Source organism: Caretta caretta, chromosome 1 (assembly GCF_965140235.1).
Source record: "Caretta caretta isolate rCarCar2 chromosome 1, rCarCar1.hap1, whole genome shotgun sequence".
NCBI lineage: Eukaryota > Metazoa > Chordata > Testudines > Cheloniidae > Caretta > Caretta caretta.
Window position 1 is genome coordinate 49,182,405 of NC_134206.1, and position 17,192 is coordinate 49,199,596.

Consider the following 17,192-nt stretch of genomic DNA (forward strand, 5'->3'; position numbering starts at 1 on the left):
CCTCACAATTTTTCAGTCTCCAAACATCTGTCCATAGCTGACAGGCATCCTGACATCAGATGGAGGGGATAAGTACCCTTCCCTGCTCCAGGAATGAGGAGCAAGAGATACACTTTATTGTAAACAGGGAATGGCAAGAAGATTCAAAAATCAACAATTAAACTGGAGAGTCTACAACTGTTACACTTGTATGTAAATTTAAATTGCAGTTATGTATAGAGATTGATATATGTCTAGCACTTCACACAACAAATAAAGTTAAATATAGATTGTCTGACCATAAAATCTTATAATCTAGGTAAGGACCACCACAATAGAAAGAAGACTGGGAAAAGGGGCAGGATAAAGAAAAGGAAAATAATCTTATGTGAAAGTAATCTTATCACATGGGAAATTTATTTTAATTATTATTGACATATCATATGTGTTCAGCTTGCAAGTAAAAATGATTTCCTGAACTGCGAGTGCAACAAATTTCCTCTGAGCCCTGAAAGTCTAGCTAGGTTCTTTACTTTTGGTAAATTATCACCAGCAATAAAGATTTGTCAGGCAAAACGTTGCCCTCTTTTATACCTGTGCGGTGCTGTTTTTGTTTTCAAGAATGGTGGAACAGGCATAACCCAGGGCAGACAGAGCTGCAAAGATGTAAAAAAGGCCAGAATTTGGCCTGGCCCTGGCAACTGGATTAAACTAACAATTCTGGCAATGAAGGATCCAGTTTACTCTTGTAGGCTTTATTTAGACTATAATAAAAGAAAATTTTGTTAGCTAGTATATTTTAACATATTTTAAAACTTCAGTGAAGATCACACATATTGTATTTTAATGTGTTAAATAGCTGAGGAGAGTCCTAGGAAACCTGTCTACACTAGGGTAATGTTAACTAATGTAAAAAAACCTTTATTTTTGTCTAGACAAAGCCCTTTGTATTAGCAGACTTGTTGAGTAAAGTGTTGTCCCTTTTTTTAAAAAAAAAAGTAACTGCAGTTTAAACTTGTTAGTTTTTTCTTCTGATATTCTGGCTCTCCTCTTTCATAGCGTTTACCTGGGAGATGGAACTATACATCACATTTGTGCTCACTTTCCTTCCAGTCAAGTGATGCACTCATTGGAGCTGCTCAGCTCTCCTTGTCTCTCCCTCCCAAGATTAAACACATTTATTCATGACTGCTCTATGATAAGTAGTTTATAATTCCTGCTAATTTTAGGAAATATTTCTTTTGCAGGGTGGAATAGACTGTATCTCTCTCTCCCATCTGTCACATTGATTGTACAGTTCTCTCTGCATTTAGAGGGTGCATTGATTGTCCTTCTGTTTCCACCTGCAGTTGATTATTGATGGCTTAAAGTAATAGAATCATAGGGTTGGAAGGGACTTCAGGAGATCATCTAGTCCAACCCCCTGCTCAAAGCAGGGCCAATCTCCAATTTTTGCCCCAGATACCAAATGGCCCCTTCAAGGATTGAACTCACACCCCTGGGTTTAGCAGGCCAATGCTCAAACCACTGAACTATCCCTCCCCACTCTTGCATATGGTCCTTGCTTTCTGTCTTTGGTGAGTTTCAGAGTAGCAGCCCTGTTAGTCTGTATTCGCAAAAAGAAAAGGAGTACTAGTGGCACCTTAGAGACTAACCAGCCACTAGTACTCCTTTTCTTTTTGTATTTGGTGAAAGTCCAAGTCACTATAGTGAGGTATTCTGCTAGTTCAAGAATTCCGTGCTAGGATCTGTAATAGTTTAGCTTGTTGCTTTTCCTCCTGATTCATAGTCTGGTGTCCTAACTGTTGGGCTATCATCTTCTTTGCTTTTTCGTTAGGGGATGGGTGTTTCGCTTCCCTTGCGGGAAGTTAGCGTTATTGCGCCCAGGCAATAAATACGTATTATAGAGCTGGATCACGCTTTCGTTCGGGTTTACTTTTTAGCCCTCTAGTGCTTGGCAGGGGGAAACAGGGTTTGCTGTGAGGGCAGCAGGAGTTTAGTTTTCTGTACGTTGCTTAGGTGGGGGGAATCCGAGCCGGCTCTGCTCCGCAGCCTTCATGGCTGAGTTGCTCTGCAGCCGCCGGCGCTGGTTTGCACAGCGATATGCGGGGTCTCACCCCTTTGAGGGGCTAGGTGCCTGGCTGTGGAAGTTGTTTCTGTGTGAGTCTGGCTCGCTCTCCCTCCGCCTGCCCGCGCCGGCCGGCAGGGGGCGCTGCTGCTCCGCCCTGCTGCCCGCTCGCCTCTCTCGGCGGTTCCATTGGAACAGCCGGAGACAACTTGGCGCCATTTTGAAGCCGACAGGCAGAGCGGGGCGAGCTGCGGAAGGGGAGGCGGCTAGAGGCGATTGGCTGCGGCTACGGCGGCGGCTCCTCTCCGAGCCCAGAGCAGCGGCAGCGCGGAGCGGACCCGCCTGGCAGCAAGGAAAGGCGGCGGCGGCGGCTGCTGCAGGGGAGGTAAGGAGCCCGGCAACGCGGCTGTGCACCCCCAACCGCCCCCCACGCTGTTCCATTTTCCTTTCTCCCCCGCTGCAGTCGGGCCGGAGCGGCGCCAGCCCGGACCATGCTGCACGGCCAGTGTGTGGGGGCGCCCCCCCCCCGCTAGTTGCTCCCCTCCCCCCGCCGCCGCCCCTGCGCGATCTCCAGCCTCTACATACTAAACTTGGCGCCCCCTCCCCTTCCTGGCTGGGGGGGGGTCGCAGCGAGGGGGTGACCTTGGCGGGGCTTTGCCCCCTCCCCCGGAGTTGGTGGCTGGTGCTGTGGGTCGTCCCCCGCCCATTCCCCCGTGGCCTGGGCTCTTGCTGTGTCCCTGGCGGACGGCGTCGCTCCCTCAATGTGCTGCTGGCTCCTTGTGGCGGAGCCGTGCCGAGGGGGTTAACAATTGTGATTCCCCTGGCGCTGGCTGTCCCCTCGCTGCCCCGGGCAGCTGGCCTAGCCCCCGCTTCGCGGCACCCGGGGTTCCCGCAGCCCCTTCGTCCTGCTGCTGCTCGAGGTCGAGAAGGGGGGAAAAGACCGCATCTCACTCGCTTCAATACTCTCCACTCCCCAGTGGTCGGAGGCTGCTCAGCTAGCGGGAGATGGTGACTGAGGACGACCTGGATTTGCCGGGTCACTATTTGCAGCAAACTCGTTCCCTCATGTTGTCTGCTTTTTAACCACGTTCTGTTGGGGGGGGGGAGAGTAGATATGGATGTTTGGTTACTACATCTGAAATTTTACACTTGAATTACTAGGTGAAGAACATTTTGTGTTTAAAATATGTATTATTTGAGTCTCTGGTCATGAGTCTGTAACTTCATGCTGCTGCAAATAACTCCCTTTCTGTTCTTCAAAACAAATCAACAATAAATGATGGTGTACAAACCTGAAAATTCAACTGCAGTAACTGAGCTTTTACAGGACAGGATTTTACTCTAAAAGAAATAATGAGATTCCGAGTTGCATGGGTTTTGACTTTTAAATAGTTACCTATTGATAACTATTTCTTGTTGAGTGTTATATTAACTCTGGTTTAACACAGTTACTGAAAGCCACGCAATTCTTTATTTGATTTCAACACTTTATGAAGTGATGGGGAGACACTTTTGCCAAGTTCAGTGTCTCTTCATTAACTGTGAAATAGATAACAAACAAGGTAGAAAATTTTAAACATTGAGGATATTTAAAGTGGAATACATCTCAAATCATAGAATATCAGGGTTGGAAGGGACCTCATCTAGTCCAACCCCCTGCTCAAAGCAGGACCAATCCCCAATTTTTGCCCCAGATCCCTAAATGGCCCCCTCAAGGATTGAACTCACAAGCCTGGGTTTAGCAGGCCAATGCTCAAACCACTGAGCTAACCCTCCCCTCAATCTTTGACTTCAAGGCGGTATGCAGTGACATACATTTTCACATTCCCTCCCTCCAAACCAATTAAGTTATAGTCTTCTTCCTGAAAACAGCAGGTTCTAATCTATTTGATCAGAATTGGTATAGTGCATTTCATGTGTAAAATGCTATACAAGTTCTGTGTATTTTGTTTTAAATTACTGTGGAGAATAGTTGAAAAACATTTTAATTTTTTTTTTTGAACAGCACTAATTGTGCTTAGCTAATCAAGGTAGAATTGAATTAGGAGTTGAAGTAGAATTAGGAAAAGCTATTTCACTAGGAGGGTGGTGAAGCACTGGAATAGGTTACCTAGGGAGGTGGTGGAATCTCCATCCTTAGAAGTTTTTAAGGCCTGGCTTGACAAAGCCTTGGCTGGGATGGTTCAGTTGTGGTTGGCCCTTCTTTGAGCAGGGGGTTGGACTAGATGACCTCTTGAGGTCTCTTCCAACCCTAAGCTTTGATTCTGTGAAACATTTGAATATATATTATGCACAAACCACCTAAAAAAATGTATGGTTGTGTTAGAGAATCAAGAAATGATGTGCTCTTTTTGACTGTAATGTGCCACGTGCTCACCACCTACATCTGAAAGCATGTGCAGGAGAAAACAATTGTAGTTAGCCCTACACCTTGTGCCTAAGTATTCAACCTATTTTCCCTTATGCCCATGTTTCTTATTCTTATAGGTCAATGGTAATATCTAATACTTCATTTACACTTTTTACTAGTATATCAATTGGTTGGTATACCAAACTGTGGTTCTGTGTGTCTTGTCTGAGAAGAAGCTGGATAAACTAAAGTTGTGGAAGTGTGAATGTCAGACTCTTATGTAGGAAGTTCACATGCTAAAACACATTTTGAAAAAGTCAGTCTTCAAAGTAGAGATTTAAGTTGGATGGTTAGGAGAAATCATTAAGGTTGAAATAAAAAAAATGTAAATTTCAACAATTGTCAATGTTTTGAAAAGGAAAGTTGTAAAGGTGTAATCCTTTATTCCTCTTGACTCTCTCACATGTACATATTTTCTAGAGGCAGTGCTGCATATCTGTGACTGATAACAGGAGGTTTTTCTGGTGGTATATATTTTTTGTGTCTCGCTCTTGTTTTATCTTTGTTTTTCTCTTCTTTCTCTGGTCTCCCTTTCTCTGTCCTATTTTTATTTGTTGAGCACTGATATTGGACTTCATGCTGTACAAGAGTATAAGAAAACATTTATAGCCTAGTTCAGACAGGAGCACAATTTATACATAGTAAAATGATTATAATGTAAAAGTGTTGAAGTCTAATAGTGATAATAATTGAAAGGCTTCTTGGAGGAAATGTTTTCTGAGGTTGGATTTGGAGGAGACAACATATTCCTTTTGTGCAGCAAGTGGAGTATTTTCAAAGGGACAACTTGGAAGAAGGCATGAAGATGAGTGGAGGGAGGATCCAAAGTGGGAGATTAGGAGGGTGATTTTTAGGTATAGGAAAAGAAGGGTAGGAAAAATGAGAGCAAATTCATAATCTTCTTTGTTTGCCCTCCTTGATGCTATTGAGCCCCAATTCTTTGCTAGGCTTTCCTTCCTTTACTGTCTCTCTTCCTTCAGGTTTCAGAGTAGCAGCCATGTTAGTCTGTATTCGCAAAAAGAAAAGGAGTACTTTTGGCACCTTTAGAGACTAACAAATTTATTTGAGCATAAGCTTTCGTGAGCTACAGCTCACTTCATCGGATGCATTCTTTTCCTTCAGACATCCTTTGCCTCCTCCAGAATAGTTCTAAATTACTGTCTAGTGGCAGTTATAGTGTGTAGCACTTTGTGCTGATATGACAGTTCATCATCCTTTCATAGGTTTGTAAAAATAATGCAGTGTCTGTGTATGCAATCATATAACCAAAAAAAACTCCAGAAAGAGTGAGAAGTTTGAGAGAATTATTTTAAAATCAGTCCTGAACTGTGGCTGATGTGTAAAAAATTCTGAAAATTCATTGTGTATTAAAAAGGTTATTAAGCAGCCTGGTCCTCCTCTGTGAGAGTAGTGGGGAATGCGTTAGGTTGCCTTATTTTATGGACAGTGCTTGAGTGGCATTGACAGTTTCTGGAGGGACTTGTGCAGACATCAGCTGGAGAAGAATTGCCAGAACAGAGGGCCTTTAAGAATGGACTCTCTCCTCTTCCCTGCCTCCAAACACACCTGGAAAAGCGAAACCATTTATATTTGTGTGTATATGTGAAGATAAAGGTGTATCTTTATTAACCCTCTGGTCAGTGAAATTATCGGTTAAATGTTGGTCTCAGAGGAATTTTGATTTTCTGTTTAGTTTTTAAATATGGTAGAGTATGCTTAATGCATTTTAAACAAAGTATTGTTACAAACGGTAAATGAGTTTGAGCGTGAGATAAACAATGCAATCCCTCGCTAGCAAGAACAAATGTGTATATATTGTGATTTATACAAGTAGCTGTTCTAAAAGATTTCACAATAAAAATAAAATGTACACAATTCATACAAAAACTTAAACTACAACAAACTTAATCTAAAGTAACTCCTGTTATGTAATGTAATAAACAAAGAATCAATGCAAAAGCATAAAGAACTCAGCCTTCTTAAAGAACACCAGTCTCTTCCCTCACTCCTCCTACAGATTGCCTCTCCAATCCCACTCCAAAGTATGAGAAAATAGGTAGGCCTTGAAGCATGTCCTGAAAGTCGAGAGTTGTGGTGTTCTGGAAATGGGGGGGTGAAGTAGTGAATTCCGGAGTTGGGGGCCTTTGGTGGGGAATGTCCTGCCAGCAGCCCCCTTGCTTTTAAATTGAGCATGTTCCAGCTCTAGTGCCTTAGCTGATTGTAACTTTGGTGTAGTTTTTGTGAGAGATGGTAAAACAACAACTCCCCATCAAAATTAGATGGGTTATGTTGGTGTTAAATTTTTTTTTATTTTATTTTATCTGAGATTTTCTAATGCAGACTTCTGAATCAGAGTGGTCTTCCATCGGGATCACTAGGACTATTAACAGACAAGGGTCAGTGTTCACATAACCGATACAGAATTGGGGCCGTAAGCAGTACCTGAGAATGCAGTCTTTTGGTGTTTGTGGATTACGTAAACATAAAAAAAAATTCAGTTCCAAGAGATGAAACTGGTTCACTAAGTAGTTTAATGTCTTATAAACATTGTAAATAGTATGTGTGACAGAGATTGAGGCATAGAGTAGACATTTTTTTACAGTAAACTGTATTTTATTGTCACGGAAATGATACATATCTATCCCTCACAAAGACTCTTTTTTGGTAATGTCAGCTCTTCCCACTAAAGTGTGGTGTTCTGCCTAACTTTAATAGAAACCGTGAAATGGAAGTAAAGGATAAAACCTCCTGGGTTTCCTTTCCTTCTATCAGAATTTTTAAATGAAATTGAGTCCTTCAAGCAGGAAAATATAAATTGTGTGTGTGTGTTGCTCTCAACTTTGTTTTAATTTACACTCTCCTCCCTTTTATTGCAGGTCTCATAAGATATGCAGTTGTCAATGCGGTGGGGGTGGGGGTTGGATGTGTGCCACTCTGTGCAGATCTAAGAATCTGATGACCCATCTTTAGAAGTTAGAAGTAAGTAGTCAACTGCTTGGAGAAATTCTTCAGTCCTACTGCAGATTTTCCTCAAGAGTGCCATTTTTTTTTATACGTGTGCCACATCTGCTGATGCACTTCTTGATGAACTTCTTAATGAAAAAATAAACACAAGTGTCCTTAAAGTCCAGAACCCAGATCATCCTCCTTTTAATCCCCCAGTGCTCTAGTTGCCTAAATTATCACTCATACCTTTCCATGTAAAGAGGACTAGACCCTCACTAGTGAACTAAAAGCCTAGTTATCACTGGCTTTGGAAGGGCAACTATTGAATGGACTCCTCTCCCATTGTACTAAGAGTTAGCGTAGTCTGTTGCTTTCAAAGCAGTTCCAGCCTTTGCTTCTCTGTCAGTCAAACCCAGTTTATTCTTTTGGAGAGGACTATAATACATTTAAGCCTGATATCAATTTCTGAGATAAGTTAAACTAGAAAAGAAAAAAATTGACACTTAATTGTTCAAAAATTGAGAGATTTCAACTCTTGTGGCACTAAGTGGATGCAAGTCATGTAATTTGTAGGGAGTGTCCAAACATTTCTTTAAATATACAAACTCTCCATGTCCAGTTCTAAAACTCCTTTGAATTTAACTTATTTGCTTTACTTTTCTTAGCCGTGGTCTACACTACAAACTTATGTCGGTATAACTACGTTGCTCAGGAGTGTGGAGAAAACAACTCTGAGTGATGCAGTTATACGGACCTACCTCCCGATATAGAGAGTGTCGTATTGATCTATGCCCTCCCGTCAGTGTAGGTAGCATCTTCACTAAGCACTATCGCGGCACAGCTGCATCACTGTAAGTATAGACATGCCCTTAGTGTCTATAGACTGCTTCTGTATATATTTTCGTGGATATTGCAAATAAAGAACTTTATTTTCCATAGATTTGGCAAAGTGTATCCCACACAACTCCGTTTTGATAAAAACAAAATGGGCAAAAGTTGTAAGTTGAGAATATGGAGCAAAAGTGCGTGTTGTGGAAGAAACTTTGTTTTAAGCATCCTAGTGAACTTTGTGAAACAAGCAGAAGTTTTTCTGTGGTTTGATTTTTTTTTTTTTTTTTTGATTTTATGTTAAGCATATCTGTTATGTGACAATGTGAAGATTTTAGGTGGCTTAGGGTGGATTGATTTAAATCAAGGTGATTTAAATAATGATTCAAATGACCAAGTGGAAAGCCCCAATTTAAATCAATTTTTCTCTTTGTACTTCAGTTTTTTCTAAAGAAAGGTGTAGTCACATTTGGTTGACATAACCATTAAAATGTTGATTAATTTACATTAGATTTGGTACATCTCTTTTCTGCCTATGAGGGTAAACTATAACTATTTAAGCAATTATATAGCTTAATATTTTCATATTGATTGTATATTTCTAAAAAGAAAGGAGTACTTGTGGCACCTTAGAGGCTAACAAATTATTTGAGCATAAGCTTTCATGAGCTACAGCTCACTTCAAGCTTATGCTCAAATTTGTTAGTCTCTAAGGTGCCACAAGTACTCCTTTTTCTTTTTGCGAATACAGACTAACACAGCTGCTTCTCTGAAACCTGTATATTTGTAGTACGTTAGAAAATGATGAATGATATATTGCTTGTTTACTAGATAATTAACTCTCTGCTCATGATTTGTGTCAAGCTACATTAGAACAGTAACTGGAGTTTAATTAAACACACAACAGCATATCAGATTTATTTTTATTAAATCAAAACAAGCTCACAATACAGTACATGACCTGCTGTTCCATATTCATAAAGCTTGACCTCACAAGTTAAATGTTTTTCCCTGATTCTTTCTTTAAAAATAAATATGCTTAATTAAAGTGTCTATCACTTTTCTATATAATTTAAATGTTTTGACAGATTATAATAAATTTAGGCCTTAACTTATTTTGTATTAAATTCAGATATAATTTTAAGCAGGTGTATTTTTAAAAAGAACCATATTATAATTTAAATAAAAGATCTGATTTAAATAAAATGCTGTTTTTGACTTTAAAAAAAGCATTGACTTTTTTATTCACTGATACACGATCATGATTTTGCTCTTAGCAGCCTGCAAGACATTGGTAATTATTTTACTGGTTGAAATGAGTGTGAAGCTTTCTGATGGCTAAGCATTTAGGGACCTTGTTTTCCTGTGTATAGGAGTAATCTATTTTAAAGAGAATAAATTTTGCCAGCATCCATTTTTAGAATTTCTTTATGGGGTGTGATTTGTGCGCTTCTCCCATTGCTTAATTTGAAGAGGCAAAGGCTTTTGGATGGATTGCCCTTTTTTCCATTCCGGTGCCTGGTACTTGTACTGATACCTGTGGATTCCCTCCCATCTGGGCAGCTTTAAGCATGTGATGGGGAACTAATATAAGCTAATAAGTGAGATTTATTAACATGTGGTGCTATATTACTGCCTGGGGGTAGAAGGGGGAATTTGGAGGGCCCCAGATAACCACTTCTTTACTCCAGCACAAACTTTTCACCTCTAGTTGAGCTGAAATCCTCTGGCATCCCCCTCAGGGTTTTGGTGGAATTAGGTTGAAGGAGTCAGCAGGTTAGAGGTGTATTGTTCTTTATGAGGTGCAGGTTGCCCGATGCAGTTGGGACCATGTGTATCTTACAGTGTGTATCCTATTAGTGTTTCTGTAGTTAAGGTTGAAGAGATCTAATTTTAAGTTCCATGTTTTCATGCTCATATAATTTACTGAAAAAATTACCTGTTTGCTTGAAGTTCATGTATGTTCTCAATCCTTTTTTTTTTTTTTTTTTTTTTAAAGCTTGATAGACTTCTGTTTGGCTGTTCTGAGCATTCAAAACATTTTACACATGTTTTTTCTAAACAGAATTTTTCGGAAGTACTATGTGTAATCATATAAACTCGTATGGCTTTGTAAAAGCACCTTTAAACTAAGTTCGTAGTTCTCATAGGCTCATTAGTCTTAAGGAGATATGTGAAACAGGATGAGGTAATCTCTTTTTGCTTACAAAACTCTATCTGCTGATCATGGCTAAGGAGGTGACAAATTGTGGCTGTCCTTCCTCTTCACTAACTAACTTGCCCGTTCCTTGCCCTAACTACTGATTGCCCCCCCTTTTCCCACCCCGTTAAAAAAAAAATGTAAAACAAAAAATGACAACATTTAACCGATAAAGCTGTGCTGAGTTTTCACCTTACTAATTTTTATGTTATATTGCATTTGTCAACCTTTTGTCTGTGTCATCAGGGCAGGGATTGTGCTTTCCTCTGTGTCTTTGTCTATATGCATACAACTTGTATTGTTTAATTAAAATTGTTTTTTAAATTTTATTTAGCAAATTAAGCTAAATTGCTTTTTACCCCAGCTGTGTAAGTAAGTTTTTATTTGTACAGTGCCTAGTAAAATGACTGTAGTAATTGGGGTCTTTAGGTATTCATATATAAATTAATAAAAATTGAGACATGCCTTAGATATATTTGAAGAAAAATAGGCAAATTAGAAAACATAGTGTATGATATATGTATGTTATTTTCTATTATTAACAACTTAGGAAGGTGCAAGATTTTAATAAGCATAGGAGTACAAGTATTTTGGGCATCGTACAATTAAATAAAAGTTTAGGCATAAGATGAACCAGATTAGTTTTACCTGAGTGGCATAGTTTTACCTGAGTGGCATATTTTAATCAGTGTCATTTTTTAAAAACATCATTCTGTCCTCTTAAACATCCCTTGACTCTACTGGCATCTTTGCCAAACACCTGCAGTCATGCATGCCACCATCCCAGATGTTTATCTGGATGTGTTCAATTGTACATTCAATTGAAATTTTATATGCTCTCACCTATATGGCCAGAGGGCATTGCACTCACTATAGGAAAAAATGAAAAATTTGAAGCTAGTCATTCTGAGGTGCCAGGTTAACTGGGCCCTGTCCAGTGGTACCTTATTACTCAAGTCATACTTCTAAAGCCTAGATTTTTGTTTGTGGAGTTGGAGGAGAGATCAATATTCAAGAATGATCTTGGGTCCTGCAATTTAAAATTTTTAGTTTTTCTTCTCCACGTCTCCTAGATTTTTTTTGCACTTCTTTGCTCTCATCCCTTTTTAGCAGATTTACCCTTCCCTTATATGTGGGAGGATGGAGGAGTTTCTGGGATCTCCCTGTTCCCTTCCTTCTAGCCTATACCAGTGCATGTCTCTCTGGTGTTTAGGATAGGAGTTTTAAGGCTTTCTGATTTTCGCTACCCTGTTTGTTAACTTTACTAACACACCATTATTGCTAAATCTTTGTGTTAGGGTTTGATTGTGCTGGTGTGACCTGAACCAAGGAAGGAAGGAAAAAGCAAAATGTTAAAATGAATTTTTACTCACTCCTGTATTTTACATAATCTCTCTTACTCCATAGACCTGAAGAAGAGTTATGTGTAAGCTTGAAAGTTTGTCTTTCACTATCAGATGCTGGTCCAATGAAAGCTATTACCTCAACCACCTTGTCTCTTTTATTCCCTCTCATTTGTTTAGGGATTTTAAAGGGGGAAAATTCTTGTTTGAGTTTCTCAAATAGAATAAATGTATTTGAGGAGTTTTAGGTGGTAGCTCTCAATTCTTATGTTCTGTTATTAAAGACTGATTCTCTTTCCTAAAAGACCAGTCAAGATGTACACACAAATGGAGAGAAGATTTATTTATTTTATAGTAGTATCAAGAGGCTATTATTGTACTAGTTAGTGTAAAAACATAGAAAGCTCTCAGTTCACTGACACACTGAGTAAATTGCCATGCTCCCCAGAGAAAAAAATCCCCCAAAGGGAAGGCAACTTTGTCCTCTCAAACTCAACCAATCAGCACAAAATCCTTGGTAGTGCATTAACTTGCATTTCCTCTGGTCTGTTACTCAAGCAATTTTTAAAATTACCCAAAGCCTTGAAAACCCCTAATTAGCAAGTTTTTCTGAACTTAGTTTACAAATTCATTTGGTTCTGTTTTATACTCTATTTTAAAAATTTCTCATTATAGATTTAAAACAACCATCCTGGCACCTATTGTCCACTTTGGACAGTTTAAAATTTCAGCCCAGGATGGGATTTAACACATCTTCCCTTTGTACCCTTTCGTTGTTGTTCTTTTTCAACTAGTTGCGCTGTTAAAGTGATGGTTAAGCAATTTCTCCTCCCCAGGGACAGTTCAGAGGATCAAATCTGATTGCCATCTGAGGTCTGCTGTCAGTAGATTACAAAAGTACTAGGCAGTCTTCTCATTTCTATTTGTATGTTACCTTCTCCACTTCAGTTATTTCCCTCACTGTTTTTCTTTTCCAAGTTTTATTTTGTCCTTTCCTTCAGATTTCTTTCCTTTCCTGTGGTCTCACACCTGATACTACTGTTGTGTATAATACTAAATGTGCTTAAGCACTACAAAGATCGGCCTTCAAAGAAGTGACATGCAGAATAATGTAGAAATGTCTGAGACTTGTATATTGAAACAAAGATTGTGCCTGTGTTTAACTCATTAAAAGGACATCATTATACACTATTTTCAGTTGATATGTAAAGAAAAGGGTGATATTTCAAGGCTGGAAAAAGCGGCAAACAGTTGTACTCCACTCTTCACTGCAGCCCAAAATAGTTTGCCTGACTACAAACTATAGGGAGGATTATGCCTTTGGTTTCAAGTTTATAGCTGTCGTCTATTCGTATTGTGAAGTTTTTGGTTGACACAGAAGCATGTGTGGTGTTCCCTTCACTTTCCTCCATTTTACCAGAAACTGAAAGATTTTGAGAGACAGGGATGAATTTTCTGTGAGGGACTGTTGGCTAAGGCAGTTGTCCTTATTGCAAAATCAAGTTCCAAAAGATTAGTATTAATGTTCCAGCCCTTGGTTCTACTTTGTTTGCTGCCCGTCTAAAACTCTAATATTGTCTGACTGTATCAGGATTTTGCACTCCCTAGAATGGAAGTTTTGAAGTTTTTGTAGTGTTCTCCTGCCTTCTCAAGGATACTGATGAGTGGTCTGGCTTGAGCGTATTTGTGTTAGCTAGGCTAGCTGCGGTGTTTAGGTGGGCACCTGACCTGATTAGAATCTGGTATGATGAAAATTCATTCTGGATCTGATAGTTCTCTGCTTTTCTTGAAAATGATGATCTCTCTGATACAGGGTTAGGGAGTGAAGAGTTTTTAAAGGGGGTGAATTCTGGTGCGGTTTTATTGGACTCTGTTTTAGGAGTAATTATTTCTGAGGTGTTGCCCAGTTGAACTTTTCAGGAGAGGACATTGCAGAATTCAAATGGCCTTCTCTTCTCCACTCCTTCTCCCCCATTTCCACCTTCAGCCAAAGAGATGGATTGTGAATATATTAACCAGAGAAGTTAGATGGCACCAGGACACATCCAAATAGATGAGCATCTCTTTCATTTGATTGGTTTAATTAACTTGGAATTCCTTTTGGAGACCTTTGTCAGTGCATCCTGAGGCCTTGAAATACAGTTTTTGAGAAGAGGATGGTAGTGGTACCAAGGACTTCTTGTGGTTAGAATGAGCTTCTGGAACTATTTTTTTTTCATTGTATTCTTGGTGAAGGATTTGACAGTTTCAGATACAAAACTCTCAGCCTTTAGAAATAGCCTTGTTTGCTTTGCCTTCTGTCTCTAAAAGGATAAATTTGAGGTGATGCTTGCTCTGGGAATAAAAGCTGAACAAGGAAATGACTTCCTCCCAGACATTTCAAGCTCTTTAAATTCCCATCATAAACCAGTATGTAATCTCATTAATCACATTGCCTAAAGCCAGAACACACTTATCCAATCCCTCATTTCAGGCCAATGCTACCAACTACTACTACTGTAATTAGATCTGTATTTAAACTGCTTAAACATACTGATTAATAAAAATGTAAAGCTAAACAAATTATACAGTAAAGGAAAGACTGTTTTAAGACCACATTCACAAATGGAAAGAAAACAGATTTATGGGCATGGGCTTTATAACTCAGTGGAACTCCCAGTCAACAGCTCGAAGTATATATATCCCTAATAATTTAAACTGCTCTGGAATAGTCCTGAGATCAGGAAGCACAGTTCATCATTTGTTCAGTGATACAGTAGGAATCTGCAGAGGCAATTTCATAAAAACAAATACATCTCGCAGATGAAGTAAGTTATTGAATCTAGATTTCATTAAGCTTGTTACTGAATTGTAATATATTGAATCCTGCCAAGCTTAGTCGTTATGGATTGAAATAAAAAAATCCTATTTGTGTTCCAAGGACCAAGAAGGAAAGTTGAATGCTATACATGACTATTACAACTGTGTGTTTATCATGGCTGTACTTATAGCAAAAACTGACATTTTTTTAAATAAAAATTATGGGTTCTGCCTCTGGCCAGCTTGCTACTAAATAACTCCTCCATGAATTTTTGCAAGTTGGTTCTTTGTAAGTCCCGTGTAGTGGAGTAAATTTTTAAATGGTTTTAAACCATAGAAGTATATCTTATTTTTCTCTTAAATTCCCTTGACAAACAACTTAAAATATTCTTTGGTCTGACTTTTCCTTTAACTAAACTATTAATTTTGCACTCTTTCCCATAATACCATCACTCTTCCAATCTTGATGATGCAAATAAGAATTACTTGCTAGAGTTTCTTATTTAAGAGGTTAGATTTTAAACTCTTAAAACTTTGAACCTGTTTATTGAGACTGGTGCCTTCAGTACATTTTGGAATTACATAAAAAAATTATATACTCCTGCAAAATAGTACCTGTGGATGTAATTTGATCTAGTGGCTTTAAATTTTGCATGAGTAAACTGAATGAACCACCGATGTCTGTCTTTATACTCTAGTAATTAAAAAGAAGTACATGACCTGTTTCAAATGCAGTTTGAAGGAATAAAACTACTCATATACCAATGTGGAAAATGCAATATAATTAATACATTAGTGTAACTGATGGTTATCACAAAATAAGATCTGCTTAAGGAATAAATCTCTTAAAATATAATTTAATGCAACAAGGCTTCTGTAACAATTTCTAGTGTATGGTTTTTAGAATTTGATACAACAAAAAGGCATGTTAAAAAAGATTAATTATATGCCTAATCCTGGAACATGTGGTATGGAGGGTCAGCTGCCTGCCCATGCGCTAGACTTCCTAACATCAGAGCCATAGTATTTGTGTTGGTTTATATGTACATACTATACATTACACACACAAAACTACGTTAAAAGAACATTGTTAAAGGTGCAAAGTCAAGCATTCAAAAATTAGTAAATACCAGAATTAAGGAAGCCTCTGCTCTGAAGATAGTTAAAATCATCATGGGCTTTTCTATGGTGCTTATAGTGTCTGATTGCTTCACAAATATGAATTAATTTATCTTCACAACACCCATGAGTTGAGAGGTTGCCTTATTGTCTGCATTTTACAGATGAAGAACTGAGAGATCAAGGTCAAAAGTTTCCACTGATTATGGGTAGCCAATTTGAGACACCTGGAACCAGATTTTTCAGAGTACTTGGCATTATATAGCATTTTATATATTCAAGCAGAGCTCCCATTGATTTCAGCTGCAGCAGTGAGTGCTCAGCACTCATGTAAGTTAGACCCTGGAGTATCAAGTTGGATACCCAGAAAATGAGGAACACGCAGTTAGTGACCGCCTCTGAAAAGTTTGGCTTATGTGACTTTCCTAGCATAGGAATTTTGTGGCAGAAACAGGGATGGACACCACTTTTCTAGGACAGAATTCAACTGCCTTAACCGTGAGACCATCCTTTCTCTTTTATGATCCCCTTCCTCATTCATTACACACCTTCTCACTTCTGCAGCAAATGAGGTAGGGGACCCTATAAGCAACTGCATTTTTTACTACACAACCATGATTCAGCCCCAGAGCATGGTCCATTTTGAGGCAGGGGTCCTGTCGAAAAAAGGTATATGATCATGTAATTTCTATAATAATGCATATGCACAAGGAAGCTAAAATAAAGATGCACGTAAGGAAATGCCAGCATGATTCCAACTTCTGAATGTTTAACTTCACAACCTTAATGTTCCTAATAGTCTAATTTAAAAAACAAAGATACTGAAGAAGTAGACATTCTACCATGTGGAATCAGATTGACATCCACCTTGGTCATCAGCAGTGTTGGAACCTTGAGAGCCACAACACAGACTTTTGCTTCTATGTGGACAGCAATAGAGGGTGATGAGACACACACTGTCAGTGGCTCTCATGGTTATTTGCTCTTGGTAGAGGAATGGTGATCCTCAGAAATCTTGGATTCCTGTCCAGGCTCTGGAGGGGAGTGTGTACTTGTGAGCTTGCTTTTCTGTCTTTTCACCTCCAAGCTTGATCCCTTCTGCCCTAACCCAGTTCTCGCCTTGCACTCCTTTTCCATGTCCCATTCTCTTTGCTGTCCCAGTTTCCTCTCATCAGGCTTCTTTTTCAGCCAGGCATAGTATTCCCCTCTAGGTGTGACACAGGGTGGATTGATTTAAATCACTAGTCAGGAAGACTCAATTTAATCATGGATTTCTACATAAAAGTGCATTCTTGTTGGTTGTTATAACCTTAATACATATTCTTCACAACTCAGAGATAGATGTAGGTTTCATTTTTAGAAGGTACACATTATACATTTTTAAAGTGATTTATTTTGAAAACTTTTCAGATTAGTTTTACAGTTATATCAGAAAATGAACGATTGTTTGGTTATTTCATTTACCAAAGGTGTAATTGAAGCAGGTATTTATGAAGTCAT

At 38.9% G+C, this 17,192-nt stretch overlaps 1 protein-coding gene across 3 annotated transcripts in view; it reads left to right on the plus strand.

The window, feature by feature from the left end:
• Positions 1–2,284: 2,284 nt before the first annotated feature.
• PDS5B (PDS5 cohesin associated factor B) overlaps positions 2,285–17,192 on the plus strand; it is a 266,958-nt gene continuing 252,050 nt past the window's right edge. For 2 of the 3 annotated variants that reach the window (XM_048847181.2, XM_048847201.2), the window contains exon 1: positions 2,285–2,432. The gene's annotated coding sequence lies outside the window, so the exon portion shown is untranslated. Of the gene's footprint in view, positions 2,433–7,352; positions 7,437–17,192 lie in introns of those variants that run through there. The other variant, XM_075127882.1, reaches the window with a different exon arrangement.